The sequence below is a fragment of the Pteropus alecto genome, unplaced genomic scaffold, assembly GCF_000325575.1.
Source record: "Pteropus alecto unplaced genomic scaffold, ASM32557v1 scaffold3, whole genome shotgun sequence".
NCBI classification, from domain to species: Eukaryota; Metazoa; Chordata; class Mammalia; order Chiroptera; family Pteropodidae; genus Pteropus; species Pteropus alecto.
Genome location: NW_006442484.1, coordinates 2179340 through 2204783, shown reverse-complemented (window position 1 = coordinate 2204783; position 25444 = coordinate 2179340).

The following is a 25444-nucleotide window of genomic DNA, read 5'->3' as shown; positions in this document are numbered from 1 at the left end:
GTAAGATACATATTTGTATATATATTTGTATATATATGTAATACGAATACTGTATGATATATATTTGTATATCATACAAATACTGTATGATTCCATTTATACAAAGTACCTAGAGTAACCAAACCCATAGAAATGAAAAGGTGAATGGTGGTTGCAGGAGTTGGGAGAGGGAGTATTGGGGAGTTGGTGTTGATGAGTATACACTTTTAGTTTTGTAAGATAAAAAAAGGTCTAGAGATTGAAAAACAGAGTCAATATATTTAAACTGTACACTTAGAAATTGTTAAGATGTAAATTTTGTTATGCATTTTTATCAGAATTTTTAAAAGTCTGTATCAATATTTAAGTTATATACACATGATATAATTAGAGAAATTTTTGAGTAACCATACAGTTAGTTATACAATGAATATACATAGTGCTGTATATGGAGTTGATATTTAGTTAGTATGCACTGGGATCAGAGTACTAGCTATTCTGATTGATCAGCCTTTTATTCTAGGCCATTCAATCAGTTTGGTGACTGCTCGCTTCTTATCAGTATACAAACACACATACAAACAAACACACACATATTAAAGAGTCACATTCTCAGTATCTCCTACAGAGCTGGAAAGAAGAGGAAAGGGGGATGGTACAGACTAAAACAGAGAAGGCTGATCCTCTCAAGAAAAGCAATGAGACTTGAGTACATAGATTCTCTAGGAAAATCTGCCTGTGTAGGGTGGATGGATCAGAAATATAGCCACCTGGTCTCCATTAGTACAAGATCACCTGTTGGCCAAAGCTGGGAAGTTGAAATCCCACTGGCCCCCAAGAGGGAGCGAGGCAAGGCTAGGACGTAACAAGGACGATTTAAGACCTTCTAAGAAGAGATGAAATGCTACTGAAGAAGTGAGGGAATTAGATGAGAGGGAGGTGAGAGGACACATAAAAGAAAGGAGAAAAAAGAAAAGAGGGAGGGGGGAGAGCGAGCGAGAGAGAGAGAGACAGAGACAGAGAGAGACAGAGAGAGACAGAGAGAGAGGGAGAGAGAGAGGGAGAGAGAGAGAGAGATGGAGAGAGAGAATGTCTGCTCCCCACTCATGATATTTGAGAGACTCAAAGAGCTTAAGGTAATGCAAGATTTTATTTGGCCATTTAATCTTATTGCATATTTCACATTCCTTCCTGAAATGTTTAAAGTATAAATTACAGGAAAGAGTTCTATATCAGCTTTGGGCCTTGATATATGTGACCTGATAAAGAGGGAACTTGATAGTTTAATCGAACATACCAGGTTTGAACCTTAGCTCTATTTCTAAATACATTACTTCTTTACCACCAAAGCAAGAGCCAAAATCATTGTCTAATTTTTTGAGTTTCCATATGATCAGATGATGAACTTCTGAGGAAGTTCCCTTCTGCTCCTACTAGCTGAAAGTCTCAGGGAAGCACATTGAATTGTGACAAAAGCTTTTTCTGCGTGTATTGAGATGATCATATGCTTGAATTTGTTAATACTGTGTTACTTTGCTGGATTTTTAAATGGTAAATCAATTTTACATTCATAGAATAAATTGTGCATGGCCATATTGTCTTACCTTTTTAATATATTGTTGGTTATGATTTGCTAAAACTTTATTTATAATTTTTGCCTCCAATTTCAGGAATATTAATCTCTGTTTTCTTTTATTTGATTTGATACTAGAGTAATTCTTATCTCAAAGAATTGAATAGATTTTCTTCATTTTTTGGCAAGGGTTTGTACAGAATTGGCATTATTTCTTACTTAAGTATTTGGTATACTTCACCATTTTTTTCTAAGAGTTTTATTATATATTTAGTGTCTTTAATATTCAGATTTATTTCTTCTTAAGTGACTTTAACAGTTTACCTTTAAAGGAATTTGTTCATTTTATCTAACTTTCATATTTATTAGCATAAAGTTGTTAATAACATTAATTTATTATCTTTTAATATTATTAGAACCTGTAGTTATGTCACCTCTCTATTCCTGATATTGACCATTTGTGTCAATATTTTTTCCTGATCACTCTGCCTAGAGAATTTCAATTTTATTGATATACTCAAAGGACTAGCTTTTTGTTTAATAAATTTTCTCTATAATTTTTTATGTTTTGTTTTAATAATTTTCTTGGATGTGGTTTCATAATGTAGCAGTTAGCATGTCTGCTTTACATGCAGAAGTTCCTGGGTTCATGCTCCAGTGTAGCCATAGTCCATGGTTTATATCCATGCCTCCCTGAACAAGCCCGATGTCTGATCTCGCAAGCTAAGCAGGGTCGGGCCTGGGTAGTAGTTGGATGAGAGACCACCTTGGAAGACCAGGTACTGCAGAATATGTATATATGTATGTATGTATATATATAAATAATAATTTTCTTGATAGTTATTGTTTCTTTTCTTCTGCTTAGTTTGGTCAATTAGGTTCATGTTCTAGTTTTTCTAAGGTAAAAACTGAGGACATTGATTTGAGACCTTTCTTCTTTTCTAATATTGTCTTTTAATGATGCTTTAGCAGTGACTCCAAATTTTTGATTATGTGCATTTTCATTTTGACTCAATTTAAAATATTTTCTAGTTTCCCTTTTATTTATTTATTTATTTACTTATTTATTTATTTATTTATCTATTTCTCTATTTATTTATTTATTTACTTACTTACTTATTTATTTATTTATCTTCTATAAGTAGTTTAGAAATGTGTTATTTAGTTTTCAATATTTGGAAATTTTACAGAAGTCTTCCTGATATTTCTTTCTAATTTAATTCAACTGTGGTCATAAAACATAGTTAAATGATTAAATCTTTTTAAATTTATTGACAGTTGGCATTTTTATCCTTGAATAATTTCTATCTCAATCAGGGTTTCAGGTCATTTGAGATAAATGTGTATTCTGTTTTTCTTGAATAGAGTTTTATATTTATAAATGTAAATTTGCTCAAATTACTTGATAATGTTAAGTATTTTATATCATTGCTGAAGGTTTAGATGGATATAGAATTTCAGTTCAACAGTTTTTCCTTTTAATACTTTAAAGATCTGTCTCTACTATTGCCTCACTTGTACATTTGAGATGAGAATTTGCCCTCATTGCTATCTCTCTTCCTATGAATGTTACTTTCCTTCATCCCTTTTGGTTGCTTTTCAGATTTTATCTTTTTCATTGTTATGACGTGCTTTGGTGTAGTTTCTTTCATGAGTCTTGCACTTAGTGTTCATTGAGCTTCCTGGATATTTAGATTAATACTTTCATCAAATTGTGAAAAATTGCACCCATTATGTGTGCAAATTTTTTTTTCTCCCAAGTCTTTTTGTGAACTCCATTTCCTCGTAAATTCACCTGCTGGAAGTTGTACAGTTCAGTGAAGCAATATTAATTAATTAATTAATGTATTTACTTATAATTCTTTTTATCTCACTGTTTTATTTTGTTTAATTTCTATTACTATGCCTTCTAATCCACTATTTTTTATTCTGCAATGTTAATCTTTCTTTAATATTATTCAGTATATTTTCATCTTGAACATTAAAGTGTTAATCTCTAAACATATATATTTGGGTTTCTTTAATATCTTTATATCTCTCCTTAATGTTCTAAACTTATGGAATACAATTTTAATAACCTTTAACGTCTTCATATGCTAATTCTATCATTCAAACTTAGTCAATTTTGATTGATTGATTTTTTTTTTTTTTTTTAACATTAGTAGGGATCACATTGGCACACCTGGTCATTTTGATTGTAAGCCAGACATTGTTACGTTTAGCCAGCTGTGTGTCAGATGCTTTGTGTGCCTATAAATATTCTAGATCTTTGCTCCAGAGTGCAGTTAAGTTATTAGGAAACATTTTGATACTTTCAGGCTTTAATTTTAAAATATGTTAGGAATGACCTGAGTGATATTACATATTCTACGCAATGCCCCATAATGCAGTGGTCTCAAACATTTTCGGCACCAGGAACTGGTATTTCTATGAGAATCTAATGCCTGAAGATCTGAGATGGAGATGAGGTAGTGATACTAGAGTCAGGGAGTGGCTGAAAATATAGATGAAGCTTCACTCACTCACCCACCACTCACTTCCTGCCGATTTCTAACAGTCCACAAAACAGATACTGGTCCAAGGCTCAAGGGTTGGAGACCTCTGCCATAATGTATGAAATTTTTCATTTTTGGTTCTGGGAACAGACACAATTCTTACCCTGTGTGAATATGAGATAATGTTGCCTTTAACAGTTTTAGGTGGATTATTTACAGCCTTGCATAATTTTTTGCACAAATACTCTTATCATGACTCTGCTGAATACTTTAGGAGTGCTCTCTGGAGATTTCCAGAAATTTATCTGAGTGCAGCTTCTTTCCTTCTTGTAATCTTTCTTACACATGTCAGCTGCCTTAGTTTTCCTAGACTCTTAGCTCCATCTCTTTCATCCTGGTAAACTGATACATTCTACCTGGTTTTCCACCTTCTGGTACCCATTTTGGAACATTAACCATTGAACTCTAGGTTAGTATAATATATATAAAATTGGAGTGATTTTTAAATGTAATATTTTAAGATTTTCAGATTAAATTTTCAGATACAAATAGGATTTATCACTTACTAAAATTGGTCATTTTTCTTTAGTTTTTTTTTATTCTACCTTGTTTAAAAGTTTACCTAATGATTTAATATTTCAAAATTTCTAAACACATTATTCACCTTCTTAGTACTATAAACTGTTTCCTTCCTTCCTTCCTTTTTTCCTTCCTTCCTTCCTTCCTTTTTCCTCCCTCCCTCCCTCCCTTTCTCTCTCTTTCTTTCTTTCTTCCTTTCTTTCTTTCTTTCTTTCGGAAACTACATATGAGCCAAAACAACTTTATTTAACTGAGGAAGTGAGATAAAAGGAAAATGACTCAGCATATGAATGGCTATTCACAAACTCCTAACTGAAAAACATGGCCAATGAACAAAAAAGAATTTAAAAAAATATAACCAAAATGGAGATATAAATATAAATAAAAATTATATTAAAAAACCAAGCAGAAATTCTAGAGCCAAAAAATATAGTAACTGAAATGAAAAACTTATTAGAGAAGTTAAAAACAGATATGAGCAGACAGAATAAAATAATCAATAAAACTAAAAACAAGGTAGTTGACAATATTGAGTCTGAGAAGAACAAAGAAAGAATAAAGGATAGTAAACAGAGCATAAGGGGCTTGTGGAGTACCATTAATTAGAGCAATATACATATTTTGGAAGTCTTGGAAGGAGAGAGAGAAAGCAGCAGAGAGAATGTTTGAAAAATAATTGTCAAAGCTCCCAAATTTGATGAAAACCATGAATCTACACATCCAAGAAGTTAAAAAAAAAAAAAAATACAAATAGCATTACCTCCAGTAGATCCAAATGTAGACACTTTTTTTTTTTTTGTACTGTATGGTTTTATTTCCATGATATTTCCAGAAGTAGTAAATCTCAGACGGACCACAGATTAATGGTTGCCAGGGGCTGGCAGAAAAGGGCAGCGAGAGCAACTACTTGGTGATTATGGGGTTTCTATTTAGGATGATGAAAAAGTTCTGGGACTAAATAGTGGTGATGGTTTGACAACATCGCAAAAGTATTAAATGTCACTAAAGTGTACACTTTAAAATGGTTTAAGTTGTAAATTTTTTAAAAAAATATTTCTTTATATTTTTTATGGTGACATTGGTTAACAAAATCCAATGATTCAGCTGCACACTTTAACAGTAAGGCATATATATATATTTACATTGTGTATTCAATTTAGTTACCAGTAATCATATGCTAAAAAGTGTAAAAAGTATTCTTTTAGATTGAAATAAAGTTATACCAGACATTAACTGAAAGTCAAATGAAGAAATACAGATTTCTAGTGTAAGTAGATACATGGGGAAATATAAACGTATTGGATTTGGGGGTTGTAACTACACTTTTTATTTCATACAGGATATAAAAATAAATGTATATAAATAATCATAAATATGTTTTTGGGCACATAATATTTTAAGATGCAATATGTGAAGTAACGATATCTGTGGGGGAGAACAGATATGTATAGAGTAGAGTTTTTGTATGCTGTTGAAACTAATTGGTATTAATTTTAAATAGATTATTATGTTTGTGATGTTAATTGTAACCCCCAATATAACCATAAAGAAAATATCTAAAATTTATCTATTAATGAAGTAAAAAAGGAAACAAAAAGATTTCCTACAAAAAAAAAAAACCTAAAGAAGGCAATAATGTGGGAAATAAGAGAGAAAATTTGTATGATAGATACAAAAAATACATTTAAAAAATCTAAGTGGAGAAATAAAGCTCATGTCACTAATTACCTGAAATGTAAGTGGACTCTCTCCAATACGAAGGCAGAGATTGACAGTTTCGGTCCAGCATGTTCAGAGCATGGAAGATGCCACTCCAATTTAACAAATAGAAAGCCAAACAAAATCACCACAATATTTTTCAGATTCATCAAAAAAAGTGAAGTTACAGGGTAAAGAACTGCCACAAAAATAAATAAAGACAAAATAATTTTTGTTAATATAAGTACAAAAATTTATAATCAGAAACCTTGTGGGAACAAGTAAGAGGGAAGGAAAACTGGAACATTAGTTGAGGAATTGCTGAATATGTCTAAGAGCAGAAACTCAAGGGTGAACCAATAATAGGGAGCCTTTGCAGTTTTGTGAATTTAACTTAAGAATTTCAAGAACTTTTAACAGGTATTCACAATAAATATCTGAGAAAAATTCCCTAAGCTTTGTCAGGAGAAGAGGAAAAGTAGCCATTTTGAAAGCAATAACAAAGAAATAGCTGGAAAGTCTCAAAATACTTGGATTAACTATAACACTTCTAAATAAAACATATATCAAAGAAGAACTCTGAAGAGAGATAAAAACATTTTAACTAAATGAAAATGAAAATAAAACATTGAAATTTGTTGGATAAAGCAAAAGCATTGCTTAGAAGGAAATACATGACATTAAATACATATAAAAAATAAGAAATTCCAAAATCAATAATCTAAACTTTGATTTTAAGAAACTAGAAAAATATAAAGCTAATTAAATCTAGAGGAAGCAAATGAAAATAATTAAAAGTAGAGCACAAATCAAAGAACTTGAAAACAGAAAATGAATAAAGATAAATACAACCAAACAGATAGTTCATTAAAAGATCAATAAAATTGATAAGCTTCTAACTAGGCTAGCTAAAACTAAATAAATAAAAGACATATTACTATTATCTCTAATGAAAGAGGAAGCAACACTACGGAGTTCATGGGCAGTATAAGGATAACAAAGGAAATAATAAAGGAATAACTTTATATCTACCAATTTGATAACCCAGATAAAAATGAACCAATTCCTCAAAATACACAATTTCCCAAAATTCAAATAAGAGGAAATAGACAATAGATTTGCGCTTACTAGAGAGAAGATGGGGGAGGTAGATAAGGGTAAAATGGGTCAAATATTTGGTGATGGAAGGAAATTTAACTCTGGGTGATGAAAACACAATGCGCTCTCTCTCTCTCTCTCTCTCTCTCTCTCTATATATATATATGTATATAAATATAATGCATTGTTGAATTGTACACTTGGAACTTATTTGATTTTATTAATCAATGCCACTCCAATGTTTTTAATAAAAAAAGAACACATACAAATATGATAAAAGAGTAATATCACCACTCTGAAAAAAAAAAAAAAAAGAAACAGATCATTTAAACTGGCCTATATCTATTCAAAATAAACCAGTAATTGATAACTTTCCAAAACAGAAAACATCAAACCCAGTTGAGTTCACTGAAATTCCACCAAATACTTAAGGAAGAAACACACCAATTTTCTACAATATTTTATGGAAGATAGAAGCAGAGGGAGCACTTTCTCATTTTATAGAGTCAGCATTACCCTACACTAAAACCAGACAAAAATATTATAAGAAAAGAAAACTATAGACCAATATCTCTCATGAACATAAATTAAAATATCTACACAAAATATTAGGAAATTTAATCTAACAATGTATAAAAAGAATTATACATCGCAACCAAGTGGTATTTATCCAGGATATGTAAGTTTTTTAAAAACATTTAAAAATCATTACTGTAACCTATCACATCAATGATCTAAAGAAGAAAAATCACAAATCATATCAATAGATGCAGAAAAAGCATTTAACAAAATTCAAAACCTATTTATAGAAGAGTCTCAGTAAGCTCTCAGAAAAGACTCTTAGAAATAGAGAGCACTTCCTTAATTTGATTAAAAATATATATATTAAAAAAAAAGGGGGTGATATTATACTTGGTGAGAAACTAGAAGTTTTTCTATCACGATTAAGTACAAGGCAAGGGTGTCCCCTCTCACTCTTTGTTTGCAATATTGTGTTGAAAGTCCTAGGTAATGATAGAAGAAAATGGAAAAAAAAGAGAACGGAAGAAGAATTAAGAGAAAGGAAAGGAAGAGAAAAAAAGAAAAAGGAGGAAAATTTAAAAATAAATAAATAAAAATAGATAAATAAAGTAAATAAAGGGAAAGAACAGGAAAAATAAAAGTCATATTGATTAGGAAGTAAAAAATAAAACTATTTCTGTTCATAGATTATCTGATTGCCTATGTAGAAAATTCAAAATAAATGACAAAAAGAAAATGCCTCTTAGAACTACTAAGTCATTATAGCCAGTTTTCAGGATGCAAAGTTAAATAAACAAAGTCAATCATTTTTCTATACACCAGGAATGAACAAGTACGATTTAAAAATGAAACACAATGCCATGTACCTTAGTACCCCCAAAATAAAATATTTAAGTATAAATTCAATAATATATGTAGAAAATCTATATGAGGGAAACTACAAACTCTGACGAAAGAAATCAAAATGAACTAATTAAGGAGAGGTTTTCCATATTCATAAATCGGCTCCCTATGTCAAGATGTCATTCTTCCCAACTTGATCTATAGATTCAATATAGGTATATACCACACAACAAAGTTTCAGTCAGCAACAGACCACTTATACAAAGGTTGTTCTATAAGATTAAAATGGAGCCAAAATCTATTGCCTAGTGACACTGTACTCATCGTAATATCGTAGTGTAATGCATTACTCAAGTATCTGTGGTAATACTGATGTAAACATATTATATTATAAAAGTATACCACAATTATGTATGGTACATAATCTTAATTATAATAATAAACAGCAATGCTTCCATCCTAGATATGAGGAGCCATAGCCTGGAATGGTCTTTCAGGGTGCAGTCCAAGACCAATGGAAGCCTGTACACCAAACTTTGACCTTGCAAATTCTACCCCTGCACTTCTTCCACCTCTGCAAAGAAGGTATGAGCCCTAATTTAATTAACACCTGTCAGTGGTTCCTGGGCTGGCCTGCCATTCCCAGTACAGAGAGCCCAAGGCTCATCAATCAATCATTAGCGATCACTCTATGTTGAGAACTATGTGCCAGTGGTGGACTATCTTAATTTCAACCTCTACACAACTCAAGTGGAGTTTAATCATCTCCACTTTACAAATGAGAAAGCCGAGGCTGAGAGAGATAAAATGAACTTGCATATAGTAATAAAACAGAATGAGGTGAAGCTGGAATTTTAGTCTAAGTAGTCTAGTACCAGTATGAGTACCCAGAGAGAGAAGTGGATTCATCTAAATTAAAGTATCTTAGCCATAGAAGGCAGTAGTAGTTCATGACTCTTGTGTCCTCACAAAGCGGTATCTAGTTCACAGGCACTTTATAAATTTTCTTGAAGGAATAAATTAATAAAAAGAATGAATGAATGAATGCTCATTATTCTCTGATGAATCTTCCCATCAGCAGTAGGAATCTAAGTCAGACCAGCCCATGACACTATCCTTATTCAAGACTAATCTTTGCTCTTATTATTCTTACTATTAAACAAACAAACAAACAAAAACTAAATAGCCTTAACTTAAAATGTCAGCATTGATTATAGCTTCTTTGATTATATCACATCAGATCAGATTAGATCCTAGACTGATCTCCAGAAGCAGTGGCAAGCATCTGGCCTGACTTCTCACCTGAAGTAAGAAAGCCCAGTGGTTGTTCTTCCTTAAAATCTTTTGTATGTACTCGATTTTTAGGGTATTTTAAAGTTCACAGAAAAATTGATCAGAAATTACAAAATTCTCATATATCCTGTGCCCCTGCACATACACAGCCCTCGCCACCACACACACTATCCACTACACCCACCAGGGTGTTATATTTGCTGTATTTGATTAAGTCATATATACACATCATTATGGATGCAATTCCATAGTTTATAATAGGGTTTACTCTTGTTTTTGTACATTCCGTGGTGTTTGACAAGTGTATAATTACATGTATCCGCATTATAGCATAAGAGAATGATTTCCTTGCCCTAAAATTTCTCTATGCTTTGCCTATTCATCCACTTTCAAATAATACCATACTACTTTTCAGGTCGTGTGAGCACCTTATAATAACAAAATATTCCTAATTTCTCTCTCATGTCTCATGTATCATTGTCATTCATTTCATTCATACTTATGTAAATAAATATGTATGTTTATATGAGTCATATAAGCAAACAGACATATATACAATCATATATAAACAAATGCAGTGTTTGTATTATTTTAAATAAATTGTTATATTAGATCAATTAATAAAAAGAAAAATACATAAAAATACATATTCCATTTCTAATGTTCTTTCTTTCTTTATATAATTTTGAATTTTTGACCTACACTGATTTTCTTCTCTCCGAAGATTTTTTTTTTGACATTTTATGCAAGGTGGTATACCTGCAAGAAATTCTCTCATGTTTTGCTTGCCTAAGTTACTTCCATTTCACTTTTGAAGGATATCTTTGCAGCATACAGAATTCCAGGTTGATGTAGTTTTCTGTCAACACTATTTCACTCCACTCCACTCTTGCTTGCATGGTTTCTAAGAAGCCAGATGTAATTCTTATCTTTACTCACCTACAGGTAATGTGTGTTTTAATTATGGCATCTTTAGTATCATTTTCTTGATCTATGATTTTCTGCAGTTTAAATATAACACACCTAGGTGTAATTTGTTTGTTTGTTTGTTTGTTTTATACTATTTGATTTTCACTGGGCTTTCTGGGTCTGTGGTTTGGTTTCTGATTTACAACGGGGAACTTCTCAGTCATTATTACCTCTATCTCTTTCTTTTTTCCTTCTTTTTCTACTTTTTGTAGTCCTGTTATGGGCACATTATACCTTTTGTAGTTGTCTCTCATTTCTTGAATTCCCCGTTTCATTATTTTGCAGGTTTTTTTCCCCCTTTGGTTTTCAGTATTGGAAGTTTCTACTGACTACTTCAAGGTCAAATTCTATCTTCAGCCATAATCAGTCTACTGATGACCTCATCAAAGGCATTCTTCATTTCTGTTAGTGTTTTTGATCTCTAGCATTTTTTCCCTGGTTCTAATGCTTGCTTTGTCTCTTCAAACCATGTTTTTTTTTTTTTTTTCTTTAATATGCCTTCTAATTTTTTGTTGAAAGTTCAACACGATATATTGAGTTAAAAGGTCTTTGGTAAATAGACCTTCAGTGATGTGGTGAAGAGGTGTGGGGAGAGAGAAAAGGTTGTACAGTTCTATGATTAGATCATACCATTTTAGTGATACTGTGCTTTTTGGTTGTGAACTTCACAAGTGACCCTTTTTTTCCCCCAGCACTTTAGGTGGAACTGGAAGAAGGAAGCTGGAGGGAACTGGAGTATTTTGCTTTCCATATATGGAAGACTAGAATAGGCTAGAGTTGTGTTTTTTCCTTCCTCTAGGTCAGTTAGGCTCCAAACACCAATAAGTTAGGCACTAGTAACATAGTTTCTCTTAGGGACAGACCTTGTTGAGAACATAACGTTCTAGCACATTTCAAATGGCTACTTTTTCCTCTATCCTTCCAGAAGCATGTGGGGATTCTTCTCCAGTCTTCACTGTAAGAACATGGTGAAGCTTCAGGAGTGAAACTCCCAAAAGAATGCACCTCTGACCCCTTAGAGTTTTAACTCACAGATTTTTCACACAAGCCTCTAGTTTAGTTTTTTATACCCCAGAACCACCTCACTAGTCAGATACTCCCTCAGTGTCTCACGTATTCAGCCTATGTATCCAAAAGGCCAATCCGGGTTTTGTTCCTTGGGCAGCCCTTGTGTAATATGCTTCTATTTTTATTTGAGTTAAGGAGTTTAAGTCAGTATATTTAAGGTGTGTGTAACCATGATAAAAAACACTCTCTTGCTGACTCAGCAAGAAATTAAATAAGTGCTTGGGAACTGCCCACATGTTGGCGCTGAGGCTATAAAGTCTATGGTGTACCAGTAAACAATCCAGAATGATGAGAATATGTGTGTGTGTGTGCATGTGTGCACACGCACACACATTTGTTTTGGACAGAAGGGTGAGTGTTCTCAAAGGAGTGAAGGAAACACTGAAATGGTGAGGTAGGAAAGACAGATTAGCCTGCAAAGCTAAATTAGAGATAGAATGCAGAGGAATTTGGACCTGTAAAACAATGGAATGCTGTCAAAGTTGATCTGCCTACTTACTATCACAATTATGCACTAGAGACTGGGTACAAATCCATTTTATCCAACTTTTAAACCAAGGTTCTTTCTACTACGCTGTACTGCCTCAAAAATTGTTAAATTTAGCTTTTATCTCATTTTTAAGGACAAAAAGAATCCCTAAAAAAGCTGCACATTTTTCTAAATAAATAATGTTTCAGGCTTCGGTCAATATGTTGGGGTGTATCTATCTATGTGAGGGTCCAATTTTCCTAGTGTTCTGGGATTAAGAAGGCTTTGAGACAACAAATAAATGCAGGCAAAAGTTTGACTTACAAATAGAATTAGGTCATGTTTGTAGCAATTAGTAAGGTTGATACAATCAGTGTTGTTTATAGAGAAAGTTGAAGCAAAATCTTATAATTAATGGAATTTAAAGAGAACTATGTCCAGGCTTCAAATTCCAGGTCCGCTACTTACCCATTATTTCCAAACAACAACAATAAAACAAATAAAATCAAACATATAAAAGTGATCTGCTTTTCTGACTCTATTAAATGTGATGAAAAGCAATATTTATCTTTTCAAGGTCATGCATCTATTTTAAGTAAGGCACATGTCAGGAACCAGATTTATTTCTTATAATTTCAAATCAAAATAAATACAAAATAACATTTTCCTTTCAGCTGACTATAGAATTTGAGGGCAAAAAAAGATTCCCCATAATCCAATTTTCCAACAATATCATCAAGATAATCAAAACATCCTCAAGAGTGAGGGAGGGGTGCTGCTTACTAGGGGAGCTGCATAGTTTTGAGCATGCATTTCATTAATTTTGTTTAAAATAAATTGAATACAAATTAAGAATGTAGAGTTTGTAATGATGGACTTTGATAATTCAGTTAAGATTAGAGGGTTGGAATTTTCAGTCCCACTCTCCAATTTCCAACGACCAGTCATTTAATCATTTAATGTAATACAATCTTCTTAAAAACCAAGGATGGAGTTCAGAGAGTTTCTGGGTTGGTAAACACATATAGATTTGAGGAGAGTGGTGCATTTGGAGAGAGCATGGTAGCTCCACACTGCTCCCACATACTTTGTCCTATGCATCTCTTCCATTTGGCTGTTCCTGAGTTAGATTGTTTTGGAAATAAACCAGTGATGTAGTAAGTAACATGTTTCACTGATTTCTGTGAGCCATTCTAAGAAGGAAATTGAATCCAAGGAGGGTATTATGGGGACCTTTTTTTTTTTTCAGTCAGAGGTTAGGTGACAACCTGGACTTGTTAATTGGCATTCTGAATTGGAGGGAAGCATTGGAACCTCTCATCTGTGGCCATTCAATCAGAAGCACAGATAACTTGTGCTTGTGACTGCTGTCTGAAGTGTATGTGGATGTGCAGGAGCAGCAGTCTTATAACACTGAAGTAAGACTGAGCTCTTAACCTGTGGAATCAGATACTATTTTCAAATAGATAGTGTCAGAATTGACTTGAATTCTTAGACACTCTGCTGGTGTCTAAGAATGGTTTATTGGTATGGGGGGACTCACTTTACCAAGCTTGGAGCAAGAAATGTACTAGATAAGCTTAAAATGACATGTTATACCTCAAAAAAATGATAGTATTAAATATAATGAGAAAGAAAGGCATGTGTAGAAAATGGACATGAGGAAGAGCTTAGTATTTTAAATAAACTCAACAAAAGATATATGATAAATATGTGGATGGATAGATGGATGGATGGATGGATAAAAGTTTGAATAAATTAATAACTGAGTAAATATATGTTCATATAAACTGTATTTTAGTGTTTCTGTGAGCCTGTTTATTCTGTGCAGATTTTAAGGTACAGTTGAGATTTTACTTACCTCATAGAGTTTTTCCTGATTCCATGATGACAGCTATTAACTCTATTCAAGTGATCAGATCAACAGATATATAAAAGTCCTAAGAATTATAAAATTGTATCATAAAACATATCCCTAATATGTCCTAATATGGTTGTTTTAGAAAGCTCTGGTCATTAGTTGTTTTTTGCTTCACCTAACAAATTAATTATTTTTGTCCAATGATGTAACTTCCTTGGTTAAAACCTTTCAATGGCTCTGCATCACCCACAGGATATAATTCAAGCTCCCACCATAGCTCTGATTCTCTAATTCCTTCCTACCTCTCCTGCCTTATCTTCCTCTTGCTTTACATTTTGTCAGTCAGCCCTTCAAAACTACTTTATTAGTTCCTTGTGTGTGCTGTCGAATTTCTCTTTTGATGGCTTTGCTGAGAATCACATCCATTAATCTCTAGCTCTACCCTTTGCTCAATTAGTTAACTTCTAATTTGCCTTTAATATGCAAGACAGCCTCCTGCAGGCAACTTTGCTTGACCCTTCTGGTTATTGCCATCAGAAGTGGTGCTTATATCTCCAGGGTCAAGGAAAGGGCCTAAAATATTCAGAAAATATTTATTTGTTTATTTTTTATTTTTTGCAATTAATCGTACATAGTTGTGTTTTATTTAAATTTTGAAAATAGGAAGCCATTTGTCATTCAAATCAGGTTTGGTTGACTGTAAGAGATATTTCCATATAATTAACTGTGTAAAATATAACAGGATTAAAAATGATTATATCTAGGAAGGCCCAGTTTCTCTGATTAAGATAGAAAAGTCTAGTTTACAAAAGCAAAACTACAAATAAGCACTTGAATTAGGGTTAAGCTAATATTTGGCTATAGTTTCTATACGTGAATTTAGGATGAATCATTAGCCAGAAAAGAAACATTTATATACAACCGTTTAGACAATCATCAGAAACCTTCACATAAAATAATTGTTTTGAGTAACGCAAGGTGAAGTAATCAGTTTGAGAATATCCTAAATGTAGTCAATCTATCACATGTTGAAGGCACCTTTAGCCATAGACTGTAACGTTCTTTTCTTTGCCCTTAATTTCATACCCTTTTAAGCCTAGCGAGAAATCTCAGTTAAACTAGTTATTTTCTGCTTGCTGATAGATTTATTATAATTGTTTTTATTGAAATTTGTTTTACCTCCCAAAGTGATAGAATATTGGCGAGGAGTATCAATCAAAATTGTGTTACATTATCTTGTAACCTTTTAAAATAATTGATCATACAATAAAAATAAAAATATGTTGACATTAATTATGGCGAAGGAAGTTTAACCTCTTCTTCAACTTGATACCTTATTCTTCCTCAAATTCTTTGAAATCGGTAAGAATAATTTATAATATCAAATTTCAGGAACTATTTTGAGTACATATAAAATGACAAACTTAACTGCATTTATGTTAAAGCATTTTTATGCTTATCAGAATGAAATGAAAAAATTAATATATAAACCATTAAGTTATACCCAGATGTATTGTGTTCTGTGACTGAAATAGATATTTGGTGATATCATCGTTTTATTGCAATCTCAGAGGTAAAAATTTTAAAATTACTTGACTACCTTCAAAAGATGTTCATTAAATATTATATATTTTGAAACATATAACACGAATTATGTTACCTGTTTCTATGTCTTTATTATTTTATATATTTTATGTATTTTTTTAAATTTTCTTGACTTGTTACAACATTTGCATTACAGTACTTAAGGGTGTATAAACTGATTCATCAGGAAAGTTTTGGTTAGTGTCATGATCTTTTTAATTCTCACTACCTTAAAAGCAAAATTATATTCTATAATTAGAATTTCTTTTAAAATTGAAAAAAGTAATAATTTCTTGGCTACTTGGAGGATTTTATGTTGACATCAAATAGATGGGAATTAAATAAAAGTGAGAAAGCTTGGGACATATATGTATACACATATATATGTGTGTGTGTTTGTGTATATATATATATATATTCTCTTTGAAAAAAATATATATTCTCTTTGAAAATAGTGAATAAACCCTTTAAGTATTAGGGACAGAGACGGTCCTTATATATCTTTATAGCCATCTCAAGCCCCAGCACAATTCCTGAAAATAATAAATATTCATCAAATACTTCTTGAATGAGCAATTGCTATTACTCGTTCATCGTCGCAGAACTAAAATGTGTCCACAGCATCAGTGCCATCAATAATTCAAACTATGAGGCAAAGTCCCTCAGCCCAACCAAGGCACAAGTCTCCCGAATTAGGCTCTGGACATTCGAAGCCACCCGTGCAACTCGTGAGCACATTTCTTCTCCCCGAGTCAGTGTGCGCCCTCTTCTCATGCTTTGTCATTTATTTAGCATCTCTCACTCTTCCCTGGCATGTGGGAGGGTCGGAGTCACAGATTTCAGTGAATTCGAAACCAGTGCACTCACATTCTCTCTCTCAGGTGCCACCATTGGTCTAAGGGAGTAGGTTTGTGCCCTGGTGTATCTCATCCCGGTACATGTGCCTGTCCCCGAGAGCATGGATCGCCCCAGACACCCCTGTACTGGGCTATTATCATGTGAGTCACCGCTTTCTTGCAGATCTCTGATGCTTCCTGATGCATTATTATATTTCCTTTTAAAGACTCCTTGGGTTCATGGATGGCCCATTTAATGTGCTCACTTAAGGACGGTACTTTGCCTCTCTTCAGTCGTTGGAGTCACCTAGTCTCATCTAAGGATTACCGTCCATTAGTGGCTTCGAGAAAGTCCGTCTCTTTCCTCAGCTAGAGCATCTTTGGAAAGAGGTTACTGTTCAAAAAATGAACCCACAGAGGCTCCAGCTTTGCTCCTCTACCCTAAAGAGATGAGAAAAACAATAACTCTCCCTTTCTCACCGTAAACAGAAGCCCAGGCTGCCCCTTTGAACTGAAGGACGTTTGCTTGTGAATCCACAGCAACTGGCAGGTCTGCATCAGAAAGCGCTACGTGGTGGGGTGGGGGAAGGAGGTGGAGAAAGGTTAATTGTCTCGAGAGAAACAGCTTGTAGCATCAGCTCTCTCCGTCCACCTTTCTTGACTCGGATCAGAATTGCGCGCTTGTGCCTGAATACGGAAAACATTCATCTGACCGTGCCCCCATGTCCGAAGGAGATTGGTCCTTAAGTGTTTTGAATCCCAAGAAGCAAATTTTCATAGAGCTTGCCCTAGCTCATTAAAGGATTTTTTAAATGCATTTTTATTTTACTTCCTTATCTAGACGCTTACTGCTAATTGTAGTGTCAAAAGCCCAGAGATTTAATATTGCAGAACATTAAGCCTTCTCCAAAAGGTAGTTTCAGTCAAGTGTTTCTTAATTACAAGAAAAGTTGAGCAACAGGCAATTAAGTAAACTCGGATTAGAAAAGGAAAATATGTTTTTCAAGTCGGTAGCTGAGACAATTGAAAAATAATGGCTAAATTAAAAATATTAAATGCAAACTATGTCTCTTCCATTAAGTGGCTAATACCCATGAATGAGCTCTAAATAAATTTGAATTTACTGTGATAAATGAAATCAGATTTTTATTTTGGGAGGAAGAAAGCTTCAACTTTTCCAAACTGCTACGTATGATTTTAGAAGGGTAGCAGAAAAATAAGACACACTAGGTTGAAAGAATTGCCTCCTTTAATTTTGTGACTTCTTCTTGACCAAATGGCACCCAAATACGCCCCCTATTCATCAGCCTTAATCTTACCTTTTTCACACTGTCATCCTGCTTGAAAGTCTACCCATTCCATAGGTGAACATAAGTCCCATTTCCGGTGCTACTTTTCCTTCCGTCCCCATCCAGGCTGACTTCTCTCTGGCCTCTGAAGACACTTTCTGCTCTTGTCATTCATGCCACTCCAGTTCCCAGACAAATATTGGTCCAGCCCCTGTGTGGTCCCCAGTTCTGTACTGAGTCCTGGGGATGCTGTGGGGAGCATGACCTGCGAGGAGAGGGTAATTAAAATATAGGGCTAATGCCACTGCAGGGGCAAATTCAGAGGGTACTGGGAACCCAGGACTGAGTGTTGCGGAGGCACCCAGAGGAGCAACTTAGGTCTGCGAGACCCTGTAGCTCAGCTGCTCTGGGTATCTTTCCCTGGCCTGCAAAGAACGATTACTTCAAAGGTGCTGTCAGGATGGAATGTCCCAGGGGCCAGGACTTCTACACACTCTATGCTTCCCTTCTATGGGGCTCCATTCTAAGGAGCATTTTCATCCAGGAGGAGGAAGAAAGGCTAACAACTTCTCAAACCAAAAGTTTTATAGTAACAGGATAGCATTGTTCACTTTAAGTAACTTCTGCTCCAGATTATATTAAAAAGTCAGCAGAATGCCAGAAAAACCTAAATAGGTCTACTCATGAAATCAAAGGTTGTCATTTTTATTTCCACCAATTCAAGAGCTAACATCTGCCGCCTCTTTCCAGAGGTGCACGTCTTGCTTAAATTCTAGCCATTCAGCTCATTTCTCAAAAATGTCTGAAACTGAACTGAGACATAAATAGATTCCTCTGCACCCATACCACCATTCCAAGGGAAGAAGTTATTTTTACAGAGAAATTTTTGGTGAAGTGATAATGTGGCACCTGGCAGTGAACTCAACAGACATTTCTGTTAAACTGGGTATCAAATAGTGATCATTTCAGGAGATTATTTGCAATTTGGAAGTCATCAGTTTATGGTTTGGGAACATTTAGTAACTTTTACTTAATGCAAGACTGTCGAGGGTGCCTTTCAAATCCAATGGTGACATGCATTTAAGGGGTCACAAAGCTGACCCGCCCCAGACCCTATGGTGACCGGCGGGTTTGTGGTGACTGGAAGACGAGCCTGCTGGCAGTGCCATGGCCAAGGCGTTTTCTCACACTTGCCTAATTGAATGCGGGGCCCTTCAGATTATAATTTTTTAAACTAAAACTGGTACTGTCTTCGATTTATAATCCATCTCTTCACCAGACACTTAGCGATTTTGCAGAGTTCTAATCTACCTTTAAAAATCAAAGTTCAGGACACTGAATGTATTTTTTTAAATTCTAGCACAGTCTCCAAGGCTAATCAAAGTGGAAGTTCACTTTCATGGGAATGAAAACAGGCCACATTGAAAATATGAATCCACTGAATTCAAAAGCAAGTTACATTTTTCCTCCCATTTGAATATTTCCCTTTTCTTAAATTCAGAAAACCTTTTGCTAAATAATTTCCTCACAGTGCGATTGTAGGAGCTGATTTATTGAATGAAGAGCACGAAACAAGTGTAGAAACAGAAGCAAATGCTTCAAAAGGAGTGAAGAGTTGAAATCGTAGCTCATTGTATGTATATAGACTCTCCCAAGAGAATATCAGCCAGTGCTACCTAATGGAATATTTCTATTCCAAAACTCTTACAGCTCTCTAGAGATCGCAGAGAGGGCCTCCGTGGGCTTTGCATATGCTGCTCCCTCAGCCTGGAATGTTCTCTCGTCCCTTGTCTGTTGATCTGTCTTCTTCAAATAAGACCTCATTTTTAAAACCTAGATCTGTCACTCACTCTTTTATAGACACTCCCCTGACCCCTTCTGAGGAATTAATCACTTCCTCTCTGTTCTCTTGGAATCTTACAGAAGTGTCTCCTGTGGTACATGTCCCGAAGTTTTCTTATTAACTCTTTTCATACCTGCATCTCACAGTGGACCAAAGCTACTATATTTATGTTTATCGCTATGTTTACATCACACGTCGTAACCGGGGTGTGGTCGGTGCCTCGTTGATGTTTCTTTAATTGAATTGTACTGACTTGAAACTTATATAACTACATAGTTCGTTTTCCTTCCATTAACTTTTCCTTACGTCGACCCCAGTTCTCGCTCCCCTTCCCTTCCACTCACTGCCTCTATTTCAGTCCTTCGAAGGGACATGGACTAAGCTCATTTCCTCTTCTGAATAGAGCCCTATGCAAAACGGAAGGCACAAAGCACGACACTCGTCATGAAACACCCTTCGATCTTTCCTGACGTGACATGTTTCTAGGAGCCCTCCCCTGTCCGTGGATGTGTCACTTCCTCCACAAGTATGGTGGCCAGAACAGGAGTCAGGAGAGCAGATGGAGGCTGATGTGTGAGCAGCACGAAGCGTCCCCCTTGGAGCAACCTATGATGACATCGGGACCTTTTTAGCATATCCTATGATGCTACTATTTCCAACTAAGTTCAATTTACTGTAAATCAAAGATAATCTGGCATTTGTGTTACTATAATCTCTCGTATGCATATACTGACAATTTAAGTCTTTTTTTTTTTTTTTTAATGATCTTAAATGATTCTGCAGATATGGGTGAGACCATCTGGCTATTGGAAAATAGAGATGTGTCCCTGACTTTGAGAAGTGTCCAATGGTGGATCAGCATGTATGCGAAGTTGATAAATGCCACAAGGACAGATAAATGAGACAGATAAATGATTGCTACGGTTGAGGCTGGGGTCTTTCCACAGAAACACACTGGAACAGACCTGCCTATTGTTAAGATATGGAGATATGTCCTCTGCCAACTGGCAAAGAGTTGCTTCCTTGAGCCCCTGAGTGAGTCTGTGACGAGGGGACTCTGGGAGGCTGCTCAAGCTCTGCGGCCAGCGTCTGACTGGATAATGCTGGCGTTGACAGTTGTTAACCCTTACCAGTTGTTAAATATTTTGACCATCTCCTTTCCCTGAGCTGAAAGGGGATTTCACTAAAGGCCTCCGAGTACACAAACAACTATTTCAGTGAATCATAGCCGGTCAGTCTCTGAATCCACAGGGAAGAAAACAAAAGGAAATGACTATAACTGTAGCGAGGGCTTAGTGAGGACTCTGGGGGTGTGGGGGAGTGACAGTGAGAGTTCCCATTCTCCCTTTCGGTCAGACTTTGTAAGCCAGATGGGGCCCCAGGGGTCTTGGGGATAAAAGCCCAGGCCTGCCTGCGAATGGCTCTGCATGGTTTCCCAGGGTCTGGGATCCTCTAGGCTAAAAGCCAGAAGAAAAGGAGCTTGTGTGGGAGGAACCATTATCTAATATTAGTCTCTTGACGCTTATAAGAACTGAAACAAATGATCGTTTACTGGTATCTTGCACCAAAGCTGCCTGGAGAAGAGAAACTATCAGATGTTTCAACTCAACAGCTGCACATCAAAAATAGTCATCTTTTAGACACCGGGAGCTTTGTGATAACGGATGCCAGAAGCATGTCCACAATGTTGGAGGCTCTCATGCTTTTTGCTCCTAGAATGAAAAGAGATAGTATTGCTGCCACAGGTCCAATTCGATGTGCTCATGGTTGGGATCACAATGTGACTGTGTGCGTGTATGTGTGTGTGTGTGTGTGTGTGTGTGTGTGTGTGTGTGTGTGTGAGTGTACGTGCTGACATGAACATAAGCACTCACCAAAATATAGGTAAACGATAATTAAGAAAAGCATGGACTAAAGAGCCTTTAAAAAAATCTATCCAAAAGGATTGATGTGTCTCACTTTTTTTTTCCTAAACCAACTCATTAGGAAACTCACAAAGAAGGAAAAGTTACTTCTATGGAGTGGTACATTCTGAGCTCCACCGAGGCGTTTCTCAGCTGTTAAGCCACGGAGTAGACAGAGTGCGGTTGTGATTTCCACACACGGACTGCCGTTGGTCTCATCAGGCTGCTATCACATCAGTGTGCACCAGGATGGACACACAAGTTGTCTTACAGTATCTGTTCTGACTGTCAGCATCCAGGCTGTAGAGATGGATAAATATTCTGAATATTGTTCCCAGTTATCGTGGGCATATGGTTGAGAAATGGCACCAAGAACCTAAGAAGGAAGGGTATAGTGATTTCTGCCTTGTAAAACACAGTTGCTTTCTGGAGTGACTAGCAACTAACTCAGTTGACATTATATTTGTAGGAACCGGGCAGCACAGCAGGAGGTGAGTGGAAGCTCAGCCAGCAAAGCTTCATCTGTATCTGCAGCCGCTCCCCAGTGCTAGTATCACCTCCTCAGCTCCACCTCAGCTCAGCAGGCATTAGATTCTCATAGGAGCACTGGTTCCTGGTGCCAAAAGGTTGGGGACCACTGTAATAGAGTGCATACTCTGGGAAGCATGGGGCAGGGAGACCCACAGTCGTGCTGAAGTAGATAAGGCATGATACAGAGATGAGCAGGAGGTGTCCCAAGGCTTGAGAGTTAGTGAAAACATGAGACTTTTGAAGAATTGAATGATTGTCGACATCTCTGCCGTAGAGTTGAGAGGAGAATATTGAGAGATCGGGAGGGGTCCAAATACGGAGAGCCCCTTCTAATTTTTCTTATAGGCAACAGGCAGCTGTTGAGAAAAAGGCCTATTGTGATCGCTATATAATAATTATATCTAGCATCTATTGAGTGTTAGATATGTGCTTGACATCGTGATAAGTGCATTCCATTCACAGTCTCATCAAATATTCACAACAAACTCTAAGGAACAGATAATATTTCACTGTCCCCATTTCATAAAGGAGAAAAATGAAGTCCAGAGCATTTAAGAAACTGGCTCAAGGACATTCAGGTAACAAGAGGCTGAGCCAATATTAATCCAGAAACAGTGTGATGCCACCACTCATTTCATAACCTAGACTCCATGGAGACTGGATTGGATAGGGTCAAGGCTGAAGGCGAACAATCAGAAGGGACCGGATGTAGAAGCAAAATTTTTAAAATTGTGACTTTCATGTCTACCGCAAATCTTTTAGGAGATCCTGGCTCTGAACCTGCTTAGCCTCTTTCATAGACCCCACTTGTTCGCTTTTAAACGAAGGTTGTTTCCTACACTCTCATCCATCCAACAGCCCTCCTGTCAGGCGATGCAGACCTGAGCTGTCTGGCCCGTGGGCCATGGGTGCCTCTGATTGTGTCTAGGAGCACCCGATAGTCTAGAAAGAAGGGGAGAGGCGGATAGGAGAGGAAGCAGCCCTAATGTTGGTGCTTTTACAAACTCTCGCTTGCTCTTATTTTAAACATGTTAGCGTTCATTGGCTTCCTGCAGCAGAATCAGTGTTACTGACTGCCATGGTTCAAACATGAGTGATCTTCAGGTCAGGTGGATCCTTGGATCGAAGTGCTCGAGTTTGCTTTGCTGCCGTGGAAACTGCAACAGGGCTGGCTCTTGACGCATAGTTTGGGTCAAAACTCCGGGGGCTCCCACCCCTTCCTGCGCATGCGTCCAGCTTCCTCTCCGTGGGCTACTGTGCACATCGCGTAGCCAGCACTAGACAGCGTTGCGTCCAGATGCCGGATCCTGTCGTTACTATTTTTGACAGCAACAGTAACTTACCACCAAACTTTGGAATTGGAAGGGCAGGAGGGCCCGTGTTCTCATTCACATCTGGTGCTGCTGCTAAAACCAGCTCTGTTTTGTCTGCATTGAGAGCATACTGAAAATATTCAAGCCTCCAAGAAACAGAAAATCTGACAAGTAAAAATACCTCAGTAATGTACAAGGAGTTGAGGTAATGGGTTTATTCATTGTAAAAGCAGCTGGTTTTCCCTGTTCATGTTTGTTTGGTTTAAAACAAGGGAAGATCCCGGTTGCCAAAGGAACGGATGGGACACGCCTCGTTTCTTCTTTTGAGCTCTCTTGCTTCTAATGGAGGCGCACTGTCTGTGAGTCTGCCAAAAGCCCTAATCCCTTTTGTCTGGATAGTTTATTAGGTGAAGTTTTAAGATCTAGGCTATGACTTTTTTCTGTATCACATGCTTCTATTTGTGGGCCAATCATCCCTTCACCTCACAACATGAATTCTACGACGGAAAAAAAAACAAGAAAACCTCTGAGTTTATTCCGATGGAATACTGTATTATGCTAAATGCTATCTTCTTTTGAGACGGAATCAGAATGTATTTAAAATTCACTTGATATTCACTGAACCATGAAATATCCTCAGTGAGAGTGTGGTGTTGACACCTTATTTATGTGATAGTGTGAAATGAAAATCAGTCATGTGGTGGGGACAAGGAGAGAGAGTACCAATTTGGTTTTTTACCACAAAACTACTGGGAAATGAGGCATTCGGTGACTTTGTCTTCTACTTTGCAAGTTATGTACGTGCTACAAAACACGAAACTATCACTGCGAAAATGCTTGGCGTGGTTGGAGCTCTAAAGAAGAAATAGGTTTCGATCGGCCTTCCAGACCGATTGCCATGTATGTCATCTTTGGTGTTTTGCATTTGGCAATGGCTGTCGAGATAGAAGGGAAAGAAAGAGAGGTAGAATGAACACAGGAAGAGGAGGACACAGAATGAACACAGGAAGAAGAGGTCCCCATAGCTCTAGAGGTGGACCCGCCGGGACTAAGACTTTGTGATCTCAGTCAGTCTTTCCAAAGACAACACAACTTAATTTTCGATCTCCATTTTCCATAGTTCCCAGAACCGTGGGCTGTTTACAGAGTCAGGAGAATTTTTGCTTTGACATGAAGTAATCCTGTTCCTTTGGGAGCTCCCAAAAGTTAGCCAAGGTTTCAGAGAGTTCCAGAAACCACATTTTCAGTCTATTGCGGGTTTGTTTGCTTTGCTGTTGTGGGTGCTTATGTTGGAGGAGCTAAACAATACCGCTAGCACTTCTAAAGCTTTACTATATGGGAATGTTTTTTTTTTTTTCCTTATAAAATCGATTGTGTTGTGAAAATCACGAAACTACTTTAAAATGTTCTTCGTGGTCATCGAAATCAGCTGGACTCAAAATCTTATGACATTTACAATGAATTATACATCAGCAGTTTATTACCAGATAATCTGGGAATGAAAAAAAATAAAGCTAATGAAAATTAACTGAAACAATTCCATAAACTGGATTGTTTTTATTAAAGATATCCATTTCTAGTCAAATTATTTATGCCTACAACAATTTCTGATGAGTAGGTGAAGACTGCATGAACTGAGCAAACTTATTACTGAGTTCCGTGCCAACAGCTCAACAGCCTGTATAAGGTTCCAGCGA